The 14,525-nt window shown below is 45.6% G+C and overlaps 1 pseudogene; it reads right to left on the bottom strand.

Moving 5' to 3' along the window:
* Positions 1 to 1,017: 1,017 nt before the first annotated feature.
* LOC136637494 (5S ribosomal RNA) lies at positions 1,018 to 1,134 on the bottom strand (annotated as a pseudogene).
* Positions 1,135 to 14,525: the final 13,391 nt, after the last annotated feature.

Consider the following 14,525-nt stretch of genomic DNA (forward strand, 5'->3'; position numbering starts at 1 on the left):
CAATTTAAAAAATCGCATATACTTCAGATTTTACAAATACAGGCGTCCACCACTTAACAGTGGTTTGCTTAATGATGGACCGCATATATGATGATGGTCAAAGCACAATAAAGATGCTTTTAATAAGGCAATTGTGTCTCCCATAGCCTGCAGCAGAGTGTTTGTTTACACAATAGAGAGGTTCTTAATGCAAAGAAGAGGCAATCTATCACCAGGAGCCTGTGCAGCCAGCTAGTGTCTGGCAGGGAGTGTCTGTTTACACAACAAAGGCAATAGACTGGACTGAGTGTTCACTTAATGACATAATCGCATAACAACAGGGATCGGAGAATGTATCCCCGTTGTTAAGTGTTGCACACCTGTAATTGTACATCCAAATTGTAGACTGGGCCCTAATCTCCAAGTTTAATGCCATGGGAAAGAACAAACAAGCACTTTAAATATAAATGTTTCTTGTAGTCAATGGCAGGTCAAAAAAAAAAAATTCACATTGCCACTATCTGAGACAGCCATAGCAGTGTTCAGCCCATTCTATACTGGCTTGAATTTCAGGATCCAGCTTGTTCACTAAAAGCCCAAGAGGTGATATTAAGTGCCTTTCTGCTACTGTACCAACTGCAGCCTTTCTTGGACAGAAATAGCCTGGCCACAATTACCCATGCTCTGGTAAGTTCCATGATTGTCTACTATACTGTATTATACATGGGATTGAGTTGAAGACTGCTCGGAAACTGTAGTTAGTCCACAATACAGCTGCTGAAGTCCTAAGAACGATCTGAGGCTGGAAACATATCTTGCTGGTTCTAAAAGAACTTCACTAATGGCCCAATCCTATCCCCTCTCTGTGTTGGTAGAGCACATGCTCCACTGGTGCAGGCTGTTGCAAACATGCCATAAAACATTTTGTGACAGCGCAGAAGTTAGTGGCACGCATAGGAAGAACTGTGCCATCCTACCAGCACCAGATTCAGATGGAGTCATGGTTGGCAACCTTCAGTCTCGAAAGACTATGGTATAAGCCTACAGCACCCGGTATTCCCAGGCGGTCTCCCATCCAAGTACTAACCAGGCCTGACCCAGCTTAGCTTCCAAGATCAGACGAGATCGGGCATGTGCAAGGTAACAGTTGATGGAGTCAGCAGTGGAGGCGGTAAGGGCTGCTCCAAGCAATGCAAGGATGGGAGAAGGGCAGAGGAGGATGGAATGGGGGAGGGTGGCAATGGGGCGAGGGGTGGGTGGATTGGGCTCATGAGGGGGTGGGAGTAACGGCAGTAGGGAATACCATATTTTATCCCCCTTCTGGGGCCACATATGCCACAAGGCAACGTGGACTTGCACCATTTGGATAGGATTGGGCTGCCCCTCACGGTCCATTTCAGAGTACAATTCAAAGCAATGGCATTGACCTTTGAAACCCTACATGATTTGGACCTGAGGACCTGAAAGAGCACCTGGTCCCATATGAACCTTTCCATGAACCAAGATCATCTGTAGAGACTGCCTTTATACGAAGTGAAACGAATGGTCAGGGGCCTTCTCTTGGCACCTTGTCTGTAGAACTCCTTCCCCAGAGAAATTCGCCTAGCACCTACATTGCAGGCAAGGAATTTTTCTTCTCCCGGGCTGTACAAGAGTCTAGATTTTAGCAATTTTAATTGTTGCTTTTATTGATCATTGTTTTGTTTGTTTGTTTTGTTTGCAAACCACCTTGGGAAATTTTATTTAAGCCATATTTGTCTGGAGTGATGCTCTATTAGCTTGTTAACTCTCTTTAACATCCAAAACATGTTCGTTCCTTTTTTAGTTTGAATTTAATGATGTCCACCTTGGTTCAAACACACATTTACATTGAAGTGAGTCCCACATATCTCAATGGAACACTCTTTAGGATTTCAGCATTTAGAATTCAGAAAGTGAGACTGGACATATTTCATTGTAGTCTTTTTATTACATTGACTCCAGTCTTCATTGAACACTTATCCCATGACTGCTGTTAAAAGCAGTGACAATGTTAATTTGTTCAGAATAAACATCTGGTGTCATCTGCTATCAAGTTACCATTAACCCTGTCGTGCCACAGGAAACGGGCAGGCTGTTACCCACTAGCCTGGTAGTAATTTTCATTGCTTTTGCTCATTAAAATATCTTAAGAGTTCCATTGTGGCTTGCTGGAGTTTTCTAAATTTTGGGGGAAAAAATAATAATCTTAGTCTTAGTGCGTGATTAAAGAATGATGAGATTGTTAATACTATGCAACCACAGGTTAACTCAACAATTGGAAAACTGGTCACGGAGATCCCAGAACTCATAAGCGACTGGCCGTTCTCATTTATAAACTCTTTGATTCTATGACAAGGGGGATGCAAGACCATCCAGCAGGGATCTGCAGCTACCAAAAGGGAAGCAAACATAGAAAAGGAATGAGCACCACACAGAGGCACAAAACGAGAAGTGCATGGCTTGTGACTGCAGAGGAATGTCATGGAGAAATATTCCTCGCTGAGCAACAGAGCTATCGGAGCTTTGGAGCTGAGTTTATCCATACTGCACTGCTCTGTTCTGCATTGCTCTGTTCAGTACATACACACATGGCATATATGTGGCACATGGTGAAAAATAGAGGGGGGAAACCATCTGTCCTCCACAAACATCGCTGCCATTGCAGATGATCGAAACAGCAGTTGTGCCCCAAAGCCATTTCAATCAAAAGAAGAAGAAGCTATCAAATGACCAGGAGACTGTAAAAGCTGGCATTGAAGCTACAAGTTGATGGATAATAGCTATAGAAAAAGAAATACTTCAACAACTGCAGGATGGCTACCTACCTTGCTTTTCTTTTATGGGAGAAGTAGAGGGCATGCTAGCTGAAGGGAAGAAATGTATTGTTCTTGAAAAACAGCATAAGAGAAAATTATGGGAGAAAAAAAAAGATACAGTGGCAATGGATTAAATACACAGATGTGGGGAGGCAAATCATGCCCTCAGGCCTACCCCCTGGCACCTATATACTCACTGGCTGTTACATCAGGCAGCTGTAGTGTGACATTTGTATGCAAAGAGTAGTGCTGAATGGATAGAGGAGCCCTGCATCTCTCCCAACAGGACACAGCAGAAGTGCAGCCCCTATGTTTGACATTTCTGCACATCCCCCATCTTGTCTGGCGGTTTCTCCATGAAGTCAATTGTTATTTCAAGGTTGGCCTGCCCATGAGGCTGGGTGAAGCAGCTGCTTTAAGCAGTGGGTTGGGGACTGCAAATTCTCTCTCTCCAATGGCGTAGCTAAGGGGATGCAGGGGGTAGCGGTTGCACTGGACAGCAAGCTTTAGGGGGGCAACAAGCTGAGCTTGACACTAGCGGCTAAAATTGTGAAAATCTTGGAATGTATGAATCATCATGTCATTGGAAAGGTAATTTAATGCAAAATGCAATGAAGCTGTATTCTATCAAAAGTTATGGCCAATTAACCAGAAAATGAAAACACAACTACCTTAGGGAACAAAAAGTAGATTTTCTTAATCAAAATAGACCTATGAGACTGATTGTTCTGAGAGCCAATGAGATGTTGTTATGATACAGCATGGAACCAATAAGGTATTAATATGAGTCAGCTGTTATTTCCATGTATCATACTACAGTTACCCCGCTAACTGGGTAAATAGCCACTTTTCCAAGTGACGCTCCTCTTATATTTAGCAGGGGGAGAACAAGTGTCCCTTCACACCCCAGCACAGTGTCTCTAATCAATATGGGGCACAATTTTTATTTATTTACTTAATTTGGTTTGTTGGGGGGGGGGGGCCTACAAAATCTTCTTTGACCTCAGGTAGCAGATAGGTGCATTAGTTATGCCACTGGTTGGGGGAGGGGGCAGAGCAGGTGGGTGGCAAGCTGCTGGGGGAAGGAATTGGGTGTTCCCCTGATTTTCACTTCTTCAAAGCCCAGGCATGATGTCACTTCCGGTGGTATCATCACTTCCAGTGCATCTTTTTGAGCTCAGTACCGGGCTACCCAATCATTAGCTGCACAACTCTCTGTGAGTGAGTGAGTGAGTGAGTGAGTGAGTGAGTGAGTGAGTGAGTGAGTGAGATCTGCCCACTACCACCACCACTGCAGCCTGCCCAACCACTTCGTGTTCTTCTTCCTTCCCCTTTTCCAACACTGCTGCTGAAGACCAAAGTGGCAGGATTGAAGGAGGAGCTGCCAATCCTGTGCTTGATCACTCTCTTTCCAGGGGAACAATCAGAAACAGCATTGCAGGAACAGACCACAAATCCCCAAACACCACATCCTTTTCTTTCCACCACCTGCTGCTTCATCAAAATAAGCTGGGAAGGAGGACCCTGCAAGTGAAAGATTTCCTCCTCCGCTCCCAGAATTTCCTACCTATCTTGTTTAAAAGAAATGGTGGGGACAGGAGGAGGAGAAGGCAAAAGTGAGAGGGAGTGGACAATTCGGGCACCATTTAAGGTGCTGGGCTGGCTTGTTCCAGGACTGCATATTTAGAAAATGTCTGAGCCTGACCACACTGACAATTTTCCCTGTACGTACTGTCTCACACCCCTATTCTAGCTGCACGAACTAAAATTGAGAGTATGAAGCAGGCCTGAATACTGAAATGGATTGCTGCTCCCTTGGGACTTGTTCACAGCTATTGTGTCTGGCTCAGGCAAATGCCAAGGCAAAACCAAATAGAACCTGCTTGACACACTTCAGTATTCATCCCAAAATGAATGCACCCCTTTCACAGCCATTGCAGGGTGCAATATAAAGTGGCAGCTATGTGGCTATCTCAGTTCATATACCAGAGCTTAACCTACAGTCCCACAATTCTGCACATTCCTACTAAAGCCAAAATCACACCTGCTCACACACTACTTCTCCAAATCCCAGGTGCTGCAGCACAACCTAGGTTCAGGCTTCTTTTAGAAAGAGTGCTGGAGTCTAAGCACTGGATTAGGTAGCACCTAGTCCTGCAAGTGACATACTTCTTTCATGCATGTCTGCAACTCCTAGCTGCCAGCTCTTCATCGTGGCTTCCATTGCAGTCTGTTAGATCAAAACATAACTCTCAAAAAACACATCCTGGCCAAAGTGTTGCTACTGTATTTTTCACAGTAGGAAAGGAAGGAAGAAATGTCCAAGGAAGAAATGACTCACCTTAAAATTTGACTCTTCCTCTCAGGTAGCTATACCAGTGGATGATGCCATTCAGGACTGGGGTGGGGAGTCATTAAGAACCATTAATTGGCTTCCTGGCTGATAAGTTTAACAAAAGCACAGGCAGAGGTGAGCATTCCTGACTGCAAAACTGTTACAGTACTTAAGGAATATCAGATGGTATCATGTACCTTCTAGTAATAGTAAAAACAAATCTGTGTTGCAAATTCTACTACTTCAGCTTTCAGTACCATTAAAAACCTCACATAACCAAAAACAGATGAGGCAGATAAGCAAAAACATGGTCTCTGTAGCCTGGACAACCCAACCCAACAGGCAATAGACATGGCTGCCTGAAGAAGCTGAATTCCAGGGACTTCAGATTAACTGGAAAAATCCTTTAGGGAAAACACAATGCACTTCTCTCCAGAACTTTGATGCAATGTGGTCTGTGATGTGCAGACAATTGTGTTCCTTCCTGCTTTTCCAGTGGCAGCCTACTTCCCTTTATTCCGTGCAAGCCAATGAATGAAATTGACGGCCACCCTAGTTTGCCAAACTGAATTCCAGATTCCAGAATCCTTTTTCAAACAGGGTTCTGAGTCTTATGGCATTATCTTTTGCAAGACAAGGGCCCATTTCATCACATACAGGAAGTGGACAAAAGTGATAGTGGAAATATGTTCTGGGGCTGAGTGGAAGAAAACAATTAACAAAGATACAAAAGCAAAGAATGTATGTAGGCTTATACCATAGTCTTTCGAGACTGAAGGTTGCCAACTATATGTTAAGAAGCGAAGGCTTCAGAGAACAAAAATAATCTCCATGTAGCAAAAACATCATGTGTGAAGCAACTTCAAAAGATAATAAAAACATTACAAATGCAAATACTAAAATGGTTACTGTTGTGGATTTTCCTGTTATATACACAAAGGATTGTTACTATTTATTTTGTTACAATACTTTCATACAACCTTTCCATTTATTACTCCCTATATAACTTCCTTTTTTAGGTCTAGTGTGACATAGAGCACTGTAGAGCATTGTTTTCAAGAGAAAACAATACATTCTCTTTTTACAATCCTCTAAATAACACTCATTGCATTTCAAAAAGACTACTCCAAACTTTCTACAGGCGTTCAAAAAGAAGACTTCATGTGCCCTCTGCTGGCACCAGTGCTAAATCCAGCTTCTAGCGAGAAGTTACAAAGATGCAAAAAAAAATAAAAAATAAAAAATCACAAACAAGTCTTCTTGTAGCTTCAACTAAGAGCTAAAACAGCTAGAGCAGTGCCCCAAACCCCCAGCTTCCAGGGCCCCATCCCTCAGTCTCATTTATATGGTGGGTCAGAGCAAGTCAATTACACAAAACACATTTTGTACATATTAGTAACTATTTTCACAACCCGAGAAAAAACATTTGCAGCTGCAGGGATGCTTGCTTGCTTGCTTGCTTGCTTTCTCTCTCTCACTCAGTGAGAGCCACTGAGCTTTCAGGGGGAGAGCAGGGGGAAGCCGTGCAGGGGAAAGAAGGTGTATTGCGGTGGGCAGGGGTAGGAAGAGATGCATGGAGCACTATGCCACTGGACTCAGCAGGCTAGCCAAAATGGATTGGCAGACCACACATGGCCTGTTGCCTACAAGGCTGCTTTCCTAAGCAGCTAGGTGGATGAGGAAGAGGCAGTGGTGGGGGCAACAGCAGCAGTGTGAGGTGTTTTCTTCCTTTTGCCTTGGAGGAAGAGATGGGCTACTGCTGGCCCAATCCTCTTCCAGCTTGCTCTCAGTGAGCTAGAAGAAGATGGGACTGCCAATTGAAGCAGTTCAGTGAGCAGTGGGCCAGTGAGCAGATACAGGGTAAGGGGCAGCCCTTGACAGTTCATCACTCTCTCCCTGACTCACCACACAACTCACCCTCCAACTTCCCCCATGGCTAGGCCAGCCCTGGGTCCACGTCTTCTTCTCTGCTGACACTGTCTCTTAGCTCTTTGGATGACAAGTTACTCAGGGCTCTTCCTTTGGGCTACAAGAGTTGCTCTAGATCAGGGGCCTCCAAACTTTTTAACCAGAGGGCCGCATCAAATATCCGGCGTGGTGTGGAGGGCCAGAAAAAAAAATTTAAATATAAAATTTAAACAAATAAATTAGAGATGGAACTTAGATGAGTGAATAAATGAATGAATGGGCCCCTTCATTCCACCACTCTGGCCCTCAGAACACCCTCCAGACACAATCAGAGCACAGTTCTGGTCATGTTCAGTTTAATGGGCCAGAGGCTTTCAGGGGACAAGAGGTTGGCCGCGGGCCGGAAAGAGGCTTGCTGCGGGCCACATCTGGCCCCCGGACTGAGGTTTGGAGACCCCTGCTCTAGATGAAGCTTGGCAAGAAGCAGAAGGACCGTATTTTAGAACTGCAGTGCCTTATCTTCTTGAGATCTTGTTCTCTGCAGCCTGGCCTCCAATGGCTGATGATGTGAGTTCCTGGGGACTCCTACAGGTGCCCAGTCCCAGGAATAGAGGGTGGAAAGCTTCACAATAATTGTTTCCCTACATTAGCTCTTCTTTGAGCTTCTCTTTGGTGCAAACTGTAGAAGATAAGCAGAGTCATCATGAGCTTGTGAAGACAGTCTCTTAGCTTTGACTACAAAATCTAATCAATAATAATAGTTATGGTTCCCAACAGGTGGTTCTGCCTGCATAGTAGAACAGATTGAGAGAGAGAGAGAGAGTAATTCACATCCATAAATATCTGTCTCGAGATGAAATGTATTAGAGATGAGGGTCTGCCCTGCCTCTCCTCTTACTTTTATCTCCTTTGGAGCAATTACATATTGTGCAGCTTTTCTTCTACTTGAAATAGCAGCACAGCAGTTCCCAAACTGTGGGTATGGAACCCACCAGTGTAGCAGTTTTCAAACTCTCTGGGAGAGTTTGAGCTGCTCTAAGCCCTTATGGGAGCAGGGAAAGTTGTCCAGCCTCCTGCAGTCCAGCCTCCTCAAGACTCTTGGGTGTGCGGGGAGCCCGGCACAACTGTATGCAGGGCTCCCCGAAGCTTAAGAAGTGAAAGTGGAGCGATTGTGCTCCACCTCTGTAAAACCGGAAGTGCAGCATGATCGCTCCACTTTCACTTCTTAAGCTTCAGGGAACTCTGCAGTCTGTTGCGCAGGGCTCCCCGCATCCCTGGGAGGCTGCAGGAGCTCTGGTAAGTCCAGCCAAGTCCCTGCAGCCCCCTGAGTGGCATGATCCTGGGGATCACGTCGCTGCCCCCACTCCCTAAGGGGGCAGAGGCCAGGGCCCTCAGGCTGGGGTGTCGCGATGCCCCAGTTTGAAAAGCCCTGCACCAGTGGGTTGTGAAACTATTTTTAGTCGGTTGCAAAACTATTAGGCTATGTGCATCAAGGGTTAAACAAATTGCTACTTGAGGGAAAGAACTGTTGTCCAATCAGCATTATAGCCTTGGCATTTATAAATCAGGCAGATGCCTCTAAGGAACCACTAGTCTAGCAGCTAACTGGCTGAGAGGGCCCAGTCTTATATGGTTAAAGACTCCCTTTTGAGAGAGTGGGGCAGCAAGCTCAATAATTATTTATTTGCTGGCATACCAAATTATGCCAACAAATTATTTATTTGTTGGCAATATCTATTTCTATCCTATGCTTCAATGCAAGAAGACTTAAGGGTGGTTTGCAAGTAAAAGCTAACAGCTCATCAGAACAGATATATATATTCAATGGATACAATGGATGTAATATATATTCAGATACAATGGAGGAAATAGTGCCTATATCTTTAACCATTGTATAGAACAAGGTGGATAAGCTTTCAACTTTAGGAATCCTGGAGTTTTAACAACTGTATAGGAGAGAGAATTTCAGCAGGTGCATCTGTGAATCTGTGCATTGTCATCTGTGAGTTGACAAGCTGAAATTTCTGCTTCTGTACTATTATTAAAGGTCCAGGATCTCTAAAGTTGAAAGTTTGCCCACCCCTGGTATTGAAGAGGGAATGTTGGCAAGTGCAGCTTTTTAAACCCTTCCATGTTAAGCTGCACCTGCCAAAGTTTCCACTTCTATACAATGGTTAAAGCTATAGGCACAATGTCCTCCATTGTTTCTGGTCACCCTGTATATATTTATATGTAAAGCTTATTGAAACATTCTGTTAATCAAGCTTTTCAAGGGGTGGGGGGACAACCATTTGATATGTAAGTCAGTCATGTACCCCATGAGAAAGTGAGATTTTTATTCCCAGGGGAAAAAAAAATTGTTGTTAGTTTGGTTAAAGGATTGATCCTGAGATCAACTTCGAATGGAAAATAAAGTGCCCATCTTCACCCACAAATGAGTGTTTTCCTGTATAATAGCCAATGCCATAATTAAACAGTGCAAACCTATGCCTCTCTACTTAGAAGTAAATTCAATTCCATTCCATTGTAAATTCACCCATGTTCAGTGGTGCTTACCCCAATATACAAAATTGTCACCTAAGTTTTGCAGCCCATGGACACTCAAGACCTAAGCCTTATGCATCTCAAACTAGAAACAACTATAGAGATTCATCCTTCCTTTTGTCTTCTAATCTCCTGGCCATCTCTGATGAAGACCATGGAAGAAGCTCTAGCTCAGGGGTGCTCAATAGGTGGATCACGATCTACCGGTAGATCGCAAAGCAAAATGAGTAGATCGCGGAGTGCCGACCCCCCCCCTTCAGGTGCCTCTGGAAGGAAACACCGGGAGTAAGGCCCATTGTACTCAATGGGGCTTACTCCCAGGTAAGTGTGGCTAGGATTGCAACCTCACAGCCTAATCCTAGGCATGTCTACTCAGGAGTAAGTCCTGTTATACTCAGTGGGGCTCAAGGTACACCAACATACACTGTACACATAAATGTTATATGTTATGATGGTGTGAACGTTGTAAAAAAAAACTCTGGTAGATCTCTGGGCCTTGCTGGGTTTCAAAGTAGCTCTCGAGCCAAAAAAGTGTGAGCACCCCTGCTCTAGCTTTTCACATGCAGATATGATTCTAGCCTTTGTCTTTCTACTGTGTGTTAAAATGATTGCAAAGTACTGCTGTCTTCTTTGGAATCTTATGCAGACATAAAGACTTGTGGGGACATTCATTCATTCATTCATTCATTCTCTCTCTCTCACACACACACACACACACACACCCACCCACTTCCATTCTCCACTAAATAGCATGCAGACTTTGGGTCTCCTAGGAAGAGAGAGGGAACTCTCGCGAGAGCCGCCCTCTTCTGTCATCCACACCCTACAACCAGACAAGGCATTCGCATCAATAAGGCTCTTCTTCCTGTTCCTTATTTGACAGAGAGCAAAGAGGTATCGGAAAATACTGCACAGCCCTCACTTCTGGTTCCGATTCGGCTCTTTCCACTGCGTTGCAAGGGCCCAATCCTATCCAATTTTCCAGTGCCAGCGGGGTATGCACTGCTTCCTGTGTTGTGGAGGCAATCACAGAGTCCTCCTCAGGGTATGGGAACATTTATTTCCTTACCTCGGGGCTGTATTGTGGCTGCATCAGTGCTGAAAAGTTGGATAGGATTGGGCCCCAAGAGTGGTGGAGAAGGTTTCCCTGGGAATCAACATTAATTAACCCATTCCTGCCTGGTCACAGGTGTACACATTTGGTCCCTGTTGCATATTTGCAACGTTAGGCAGAAATGACTTTTTTAAAGTGTATTTAAAAAGTTCCCCTTGCACTGCAGTGCTTTGAAACAATCACACACTTTTTTCTCATTCATTGGCCGTTGGGCATTTAGAAACTTGAGGTCCATATAACTGGGAAAGAAACCCCTGCTAACTGGGTGCTCCTCTTTCATTTAGCAGGGGGAGAGTAACTGCTCCTCCTTACCCCAGCAGTGTCTTTTCTAGCTGGTTGTCAGCTGGTGTTCTTTTGCATCTGTTAAGATTTTGGGACAGGAAGTTATTAGTTAATTGATTTTTCTCTGAAAATCACTTTGTGAGCTTTTCATTGAAAAGTGGTATATAAATGCAGTTAATAATAATAATAATAATAATAATAATAATATCTGTATGGATGAGGATTTCCAGCTGATAAATGTTGTTGTTTTTGTGTGTACATATATGATCATTATCAGCTGTGTTGTCATTTTGATGTGAATAAAATAAGATAATAATAATGTAGTTTCCTTATTGGTGATTGTGGGAAAGAAGAAAGAGCACAAAAGTTAAAAACTCCCACTCATTGTATGGATTTTTTTTTTTAAACAAAAGAAGTGAGTCCTTTGGTTTAACTACTAAGGGCCCAATCCTATCCAATTTTCCAGTGCTGGTGCAGCCATGCCAGTGGGGCATGCACTGCATCCTGTGGGGGAACACTTGTACCCGTACCTCAGGACTTCTTGGCAGTTGCACTGGCACTGGAAATTTGGATAGGATTGCGCCCTAAGAGTCCAATCCTATCCAAATTTCCCACTTCACAATGGGTAGGGTGACCTAATACAGGGGACCTCTACCTTTAACCATTGTATAAAAGAGGGAATGCTGGCAGGCACAACTCAGCATGGAAGGATTTAAAAATCTGCACCTGCCAAAATTCCTTCTTCTATAAAATAACCATTGTATAGGCACAAAGGTATAGGTACTCTTTATATTTGATAATTATTATTGTAGTTTGAAAGCGGTAAGTGCACTGGGTGACTAGATATAATGGAGGATGAAGTGCTTCTAGGAGGAGGAAGTGCTGGGCAAGTGCAGCTCAACATAAAAGGGTTTTAAAAGCTGTCACTGCCAACATTCCCTTTTCTGCACGATGGTTAAAGGTAGAAGACTCTATCCCCCTTTAGAGCTGGTAACCCTAGTCCTCTGCATAGTTACCTGGAAGGAAGTGCCACAGTGTGGCCTCAGGCAACTCCCACTCAGCCTCAGTTGCAGTATGGGGGGGATAATAATTAGGGTGATCTGATACAAAGAGGGATGCAGAGCGCATAGGTTGTGGGTGCTTGGGTGTCTCACACGGTGGCAGTGGTGCTTTTCAAAAGACTCCAGTGGGGAGGCACTGACTCCACTGGGTGAGGCACTGCCTCACCTGCCTCCCCACACAGCCCAGCTCTGGCTTTTCAGAGGACTCCAGTGGGGAGGCACTGCCTCACATGCCTCCCCACACAGCCCAGCTCTGGCTTTTCAAAGGACTCCAGGGGGGAGGCACTGCCTCACCTGCCTCCCCACACAGCCCAGCTCTGGCTTTTCAGAGGACTCCAGTGGGGAGGCACTGCCTCACCTGCCTCCCCACACAGCCCAGCTCTGGCTTTTCAAAGGACTCCAGGGGGGAGGCACTGCCTCACATGCCTCCCCACACAGCCCAGCTCTCTCTACCTCTGCAGAGAGATCAGGCTTCCTTCACAGCCCTGCAGTGAAGAGGCCCTGCTGCCCCCGCTCTCTCCCCGCACATGGAGGCGCCTCCCAGCTGCACTTGGAGACCGGAAGTGTTGCGTGCGAGCCTGAGTCTGGGCCTGCGCGGCGCGCCTCTTAGCCGCTGCGTCCTTCCGCTGGCTGGGGAGGCGTGTGACAGAATTTTCGGGGTGGTTGGTGGCCGCGGGCAGGCTCGTGGCGAGGTAGGCCCCGTGGGGAGCAGCCCTGTGAGTGGGGCGTGAACGAGCCTCGCAACAGGGAGGGAGCTGCCCTGCCCTCCAGTGTATTAGGGGAGCGGGTGGTCTTGCTCTGTCACAGCCCAGTCCTAAGCATGTCTACTCAGAAGTAAGTCCCATTCTAGTCAATGGGGCTTACTCCCAGGCAAGCGTGGATCGGATTACAGCCTCCGTGTGCACAGGCTCCACATCCCGGCAGTGATGAGGACTTGAGCAAGAGGCTGCCCTGCTTGTGGTTTTAAGTACCGAGGGCTGCAGTCCTTCCACACTTACCTGGGAGTAAGCCCATTGACTAGAATGGGGCATCTGGTGGGCCACTGTGAGATACAGGAAGCGGAACTAGATGGGCCTATGGCCTGGTCCAGCAGGGCTGTCCTTATGGGACTGAGTAGACAAGCAAAGGATTGGGCTCTGAGGCTACAATCCTATCCATACTCTCCTGGGACTAAGCTCCATTGGCCATAATGGGACTTACTTCTGAGTAGACAAGCATAGGACTGGGCTCTAATGCTGGAAAGGCTGCAGCACTTGGGACTCTAGAAAAGAGGCTGGGGGGGCATGATTGAGACATACAAAATTATGCACAGGAAGGACGGAGTGGATGCTCTTTTCCCTGGTTGGTCTGTGGAACTCCTTGCCACGGCATCTGGCCTGGATGCCTTTAAAAGAGGATTGGACAAGTTTCTGGAGGAAAAGTCCATCACAGGTTACGTGATGGGTATGTGCAACCTCCTGGGTTTAGAAGTAGGTTGTCTATGAATGCCAGATGTAAGGGAGGGCACCAGGTTGCAGCTCTCTTGTATGCTTCCTGAGGCATCTGGTGGGCCATTGTGAGATACAGGAAGCTGGACTAGATGGGCCTTTGGCCTAATCCAGCAGAACTTTTCTTATATCCTTACGTTTAAGAGCAAAGCGGGAGTTCATGGTGCATGTAGGGGGGAAAGCGCCCAGCAGAGTTCTTATGGGCTGCAAAGTGATTCCTTCAGTGAGGTTGCGTTCCTAAGAGTCTCCCTAAAGAGCAAGTATCATTGAACCCAGATGCGCTGCTGGGTCAGTATGCTTAGAATTGCACTTTGTGTGTTGTCTCCTGCAGCACATGATTTTAGCATCACAGTTCTGTTCCAATAGGCACGTGGGGGGCAGGTTATTATGTTTCTTTCTGTACCTGATCGTCCTACAGGGAGCACAGAATGGTGGACCAGGCTCTTTCTTCTGTCCCCCTCCCAGGTTTAATGTTCAAGCAGTGCTGTGGGTCAGATTAAGCCATTTCTGCTCAACATTGCGTATACGCAATGGGGACCAAATGTGTACACCTGTGGCTGGGCAAAAATGGGTTAAACTGAGAGATAACAGGGCAGTGCTTGTGCATGTGTGTGTTTTGTGCATGTGTATGGGTGCACACAAATGTGCATATGTTGTTTTGTAGTGGTATAGCTGCCTTGGGTGCCCCTAATGTGTGGGAGAAAGATGGGATACAAAATATGCACCTCCTAAACTAAGTTTATTAAATACTCTCCTTCTCATGCAGTCAGCTATGAGGATGTCTGTTGGAAACATAAAATCCTAATTTGAAAAATGCCCCTGATTTGATGCTGTGATGAGCTGGGTATAGATAACTAAGAGTGCAATCCTAACCCCTTATGTCAGTGCTTTCCAGCACTGACATAAGGGCAATGCAGCTCCAAGGTAAGGGAACAAACATTCCCTTACTTTGAGGAGGCCTCCATGAGTGCCACCCAA

The sequence above is a fragment of the Tiliqua scincoides genome, chromosome 1, assembly GCF_035046505.1.
Source record: "Tiliqua scincoides isolate rTilSci1 chromosome 1, rTilSci1.hap2, whole genome shotgun sequence".
Classification (NCBI taxonomy): domain Eukaryota; kingdom Metazoa; phylum Chordata; class Lepidosauria; order Squamata; family Scincidae; genus Tiliqua; species Tiliqua scincoides.